The 5,154-nt window shown below is 45.3% G+C and overlaps 1 pseudogene; it reads right to left on the minus strand.

Annotated features, from left to right (window-relative positions):
* Positions 1-4,430: 4,430 nt before the first annotated feature.
* LOC135051532 (5S ribosomal RNA) lies at positions 4,431-4,549 on the minus strand (annotated as a pseudogene).
* Between the last annotated feature and the right edge of the window lie 605 nt (positions 4,550-5,154).

Genomic DNA, 5,154 nt, shown 5'->3' on the forward strand with positions numbered 1-5,154 from the left:
TGCGTATACACTGAGCGATATGCAAACCATATCGCTCAGTGAAGTCACTCTGCCGGTTTTTGGATGATACATGCACTGTCGACAGCGAGGGTCATTAACGACCCGTGAGGCTGCGCATTGCTCAGCGGTGGCATACACACTTAGCGATAAATGAAACGTTGCTCAGGAAGGGCCAAAATGAGCGACGTTGTTTGATTTATCACAAAGTGTGTACCCACCTTAACTCTGGTCTACTAGCCACAACACTTCCTTTGCTCCCATATGTCTTTCCATCCCCTCTTACCACATGTAGCTTTTCACATGCCTTTCTGTTGCTGCTCTGCCCTTATGCATGTAAAGCAATAAATGTGTGCTTTGTTCCTCTCTGAGCATGGCACTGGAGTATTCTGTCTGACATCTCCAGACTGCTCAATCAATTCTCTCTTACAGCTTTGAATATTCTGATGGGCTGCATAGTGAGAACTATTGCCCTATCAGCAGCCCCAAAATAGACTGTGTGATCACTTTCAGTGGATGTGGGACACTGTTTTACTTCTCCAGGATGCACGAGATCTTCAGATGCTCTCTATCGAAAAATAGGTATTGCACTCTTCTCAGTTTATTTCCCTCTTGGTTTGGTCAACCACTCAGGCTGGTATTCAATTAGCTGCGGTAAAATTACTGCAGCTATTTGATTTGCCGGGGGTTATTTAATTGGCCCCGATACCAAGCACTTATCGGGTTTTATGCTTCAGCGACCTCAGGCATGCAAAGCATAATCTCCGATCAGCAGCCATCAGAGCCATGATACTGATGGGGGGGTTTCAGGATAAACATGATTGGCCTTAGTGAGTTTTCTGTACACTTAGGGTTGATGTACATCCCCAGTATGGTTGGCCCTATTTAGGTGGCATGTAACGGGACTTAACCTAACCAAGTCTGTAGCGCATCTGCTATTTTATGCCTGCGTTCTATCTGCCTAATCTAAGGTGAATATAGACTAGGAAGGCCCTCCACATGGCTGTGCACTTGTTTTTTTTGTTTTTTTGTTTTTTAAAGCCGTGGATTACTTCAGGAACGAAGAGGACTGATCAACACCGGATAGGTGAGTATTTTGGGGGGGTTTTCACAGGTAACCCTATTAAATTCTACTGGAGAAGTGGACGTGATTGCCCGGCGTGGGATGAAGGTAAGTATGTATGAGTGTGTTTTAATAAATTTGTACCGTCACGGTGTGTGTGTCTTGTTTTTATTTGGGTATTTATTTTGTTGTAGAACTACAGGTACCAGCGGGCCCATTATTGCCCCGCATGCTGGTACTTGTGGTTCTCCAAGTACCAGCAGGCGGGGGAGGCTTGCTGGGACTTGTAGTTCTAAAACAAAAGACAATATTCTTTTTTTTTTACACTGGAAAAGGCTAACAGCCCCCCATCCACCGCCCAGGGATGGGGGGGACAGCCTCGGGCTTCACCCCTGGCCCTTGGGTGCCTGGAGGGGGGAGGCCTTGATTTAAGGGGTCTCAACGCCAGGGTACCCCGGCCATTATTGGTCATCCATCCAATAAGGCTGATGTCTGGGTACTCCACCTTGCCAGTGATAGAATTTCAGTATCAGTAAGAATCAGTGTCTGGTCAGCTTGAGTGTTCTTCCTATTGCAGCAATGTGTTTATAAAACACATATTGAAGAAATAAATTTACAGCTTATTTGATGAGTGATGGAACGGATAAAATTAATGAGCTTAATTGTTCCTCCTATTGAAGCACAGGTTATATCTCCACCGTAAAATGTCACTTTTTACGTCTGGCCAGACCGTAAATATTTCAAAGGTTATCTCACCACTTCAGCCTCTAGAAAGAGAGTATCAGGGAGTCCTCCCGACCGCTGGTGCTCACTCCATTGTCTCGGTCATCTCCCGACTCGTGGTTGAGGTGTTAGCTTTAGCGTGGATCCGAGAAATGAAGCTTAAAGCGTTTCCCCGCCTACTGTAGATATCAGCGACTTCCTCAGAAGTGATCTCTGTTTTAGTTAGTATCAGGGATAAGGGCGGCAGTACACTAGAAATAAGTAGTGGAGGGAAACAAATAGGGACAGACTGGAGAGCACTGATTAAAGAACAGAAGCAGTAACAAGAAAAATATACGTTATGGTAAGAACTTACCGTTGATAATGGTATTTCTCCTATGTTCATAGGATAACAATGGGATATGATGGAGGGACAGCGGATTGGCACCAAACGATCACAAGCTTTCAGTCCTCCCACGATGCAACGGGTTCGTCCATATAGCCCCGCCCACTGGCTCAGGCAAATCAGTTGTATTCCAAAGCATTTAGGCAGGAGCATTATGTAGAACTCTATTCAGGCGAGAACACCACAAATACACACCCTTCCATGCAAGAGGGAAGAGGTTAGTGAGTATAAAGATTCTCATATCAGGTGCGTCAGGGTGGGATCCCTGTGGACATAGGAGAAATACCATTATCAACGGTAAGTTCTTACCATAACGTATATTTCTCCGGCAGGGTCCACAGGATAACAATGGGATTTCCCAAAGCAATTTTTAGTGGTGGGGACGCTCCTGATTAGATAGGAGAACATTACACCCAAATTCAGCATCATGAGAGGCAAAAGTATCGAAGGCATAATGTCTATTGAATGTGTTATTGGAAGACCATGTGGCTGCCTTACATATCTGTTCTGCTGAAGCACCATGTTGTGCTGCCCATGAAGGACCTACCTTGAGTGTAGAGTGAGCAGACACATTAGCCGGAACTGGGAGATCAGCTTGAGAATATGCTTCTGAAATCGTCATTTGAAGCCATCTTGCTAGCGTCTGTTTAGTAGCAGGCCATCCCCTCTTGTGAAATCCGTAGAGGATGAAGAGAGAATCTGTCTTTCTGATGGCACTGGTATGATCCACATAGATCCTTATTGGCCGGACTACGTCCAGTGATGCTTCTCCCGCGGAAAATCCAGATTCCTAAAAAAAAAAAAGGGACTACAGCTTATTCATTAAGGTGGAATCTAACCCCCACCTTAGGAAGATACCCAGACCTGGTTCTGAGAACTTTTTTTATCTGGATAAACATCAGACAAGGAGATTAACATGACAGTGCTCCTAAATCTGACACTCTTCTAGCTGATGCCATATTCAGCAGGAAGAGAATTTTAGCTGTCAACCATTTAAAATCCACTTTATTTAGTGGTTCAAACAGAGCAACTTGACGGGCTTTGAGGACTAGACTTAAATCCCCAGGCACTGTAGTAGGAACAAAGGGAGGTTGAATGCGCAGCATTCCCATGGGGAAAAAAAGTGCGCACATCCTGCAATTTGGCAATTTTTATTTCGGAACCATCCAGTCAGTGCTGACACTTGCCTTCTCCAGGAAGCCACCCTTAAACCTTTATCCATTCCTGCCTGAAGGAATGCTAGAACCCTTGAAAGATTTCGGGTCCATACCTCTTCCATAGCACCAATGAATATAGGCTTGCTATATTTGGTGATAAATATGAGCCAAGTAAGTTTCCCTTGCTCTGAGCATCTGTGAGAATCCGCTGGATTTCAGGATATAGACTTCAAGAGCTACGCCGTCAAGGCAGTCGATCCAGATATCTGTGATAACAAGGGCTCTGCACTAGCAGATCTGGGCATAGAGAAAACAGAAATGGCATTCAACATTTTCTGCAGATCTGTGTACCAACGCCTTCTGGGCCAAGCCGGAGCTATTAGAATCCCGGACTCCTTGTTGTATTTTCCTCACTATCCTGGGTAGCAGGATGATTTGAGAAAACACATAAGTGAAATGAAATTCCCATTAAAAAGATGTCCACAAAGATCACTCCCTGATCCTTTGTTCCTGACCCAATTATGGGCTCTTTGTTGTTCAGATGGGACTCCATGATATTTATCTCTGGCCAACCCCACTTGTCTACCTGAGTCTGAAATGACTTTAGGGTGTAAGCCCATTCACTTACGTGAATGGCGTGTCGACTGAGAAATCTGCTCTTCAGTTTAGGACTCCCGGAACAAACACTGTGGACAAGGCTGGAAGATGGAGTTCTGCACACTTTAGTATGTGACTTACCTCCTTTCTTGCTGTTTAGCTGCGTGTTCCTCTCTTAAGGTTGAGGTACACTACTGCCATTTCCTTGTCCTTGCGGATCTGGACCGGTTTTCCTGTAGGTATGTCCTGTGCCTAAATCAGGACCCAGTATATGGCCCGAGGTGCTAACAGGTTTATTAGCAGGCAACTTTCTTCTGTGGCCCATAATCCCCAGAATCATAATCTTCCGGACAATGGCCCCCACAGCCCTGAAGATTGCATATGTTGTCAGGATCTCCCAACATGATATCTAAAAGGGGTGTCCTCTGGCCTAGATGGAATGTCTGTAGCCCCCCAGGCTACTGACTTTCTTACCCTTTCTGCCAGTACCACGTACTTGTTTGTGTTATACGGACAGCACCTGGTGTTCCCAGGTGGTCTCCCATCCAAGTACCTACCAGGCCCCACACTGCTTAGCTTGTAAGATCAGGTGAGATTGGGCATATCCAGTGTGGTATGGCTGTAGATGGTTATTGTCCATCTGGCCCACCTACACCCCCTGGCATTCACAGGTGGTCTCTTATCAGAGATTTAACCAAGCACAACACTGCTTAACTTCCAACATCAATGAGATTGGGCATATCCAGTGTGATGCGGCTGTAGATGGAAACAGATGCTGGAGAGGTCTTGAGTGGAATTGTGGCACTCCACCATGTCTATTCACCATCAACTCCATCATTCGCATTGCTGCGTGAATTGATATTGACTGTGTAACAACTCCTGAGTCCTCAACTGCACCTTGGATATCTTGTTCCAAGGTAACTATTTTCTGCAGACTTGAATTCAGTACAGCCCCACCGTGAGCCATCCGTAGTTACGGAACCAGAGATGATTTTGCCAATTTATGAACCACCCGTGCCTCTGCAGACAACTTATTGTGTGTTGTAGATGGCACAGAAACCTTTCCTGTATTTGCCAGGATAAAAAGGTGGTCAAGGGGCAATTTTCTTATCCCCTGCTAGCGGAGATAAACTGCCATAATCATTTTGGTAAATACTCTGGGGCTGTGGCTAACACAAAGGGTAAGGCCTAAAAAACTGAAAAGTTGCTGAAGGATAGTAACCCTGAGATAA

Source organism: Pseudophryne corroboree, chromosome 2 (assembly GCF_028390025.1).
Source record: "Pseudophryne corroboree isolate aPseCor3 chromosome 2, aPseCor3.hap2, whole genome shotgun sequence".
Lineage (NCBI taxonomy): Eukaryota > Metazoa > Chordata > Amphibia > Anura > Myobatrachidae > Pseudophryne > Pseudophryne corroboree.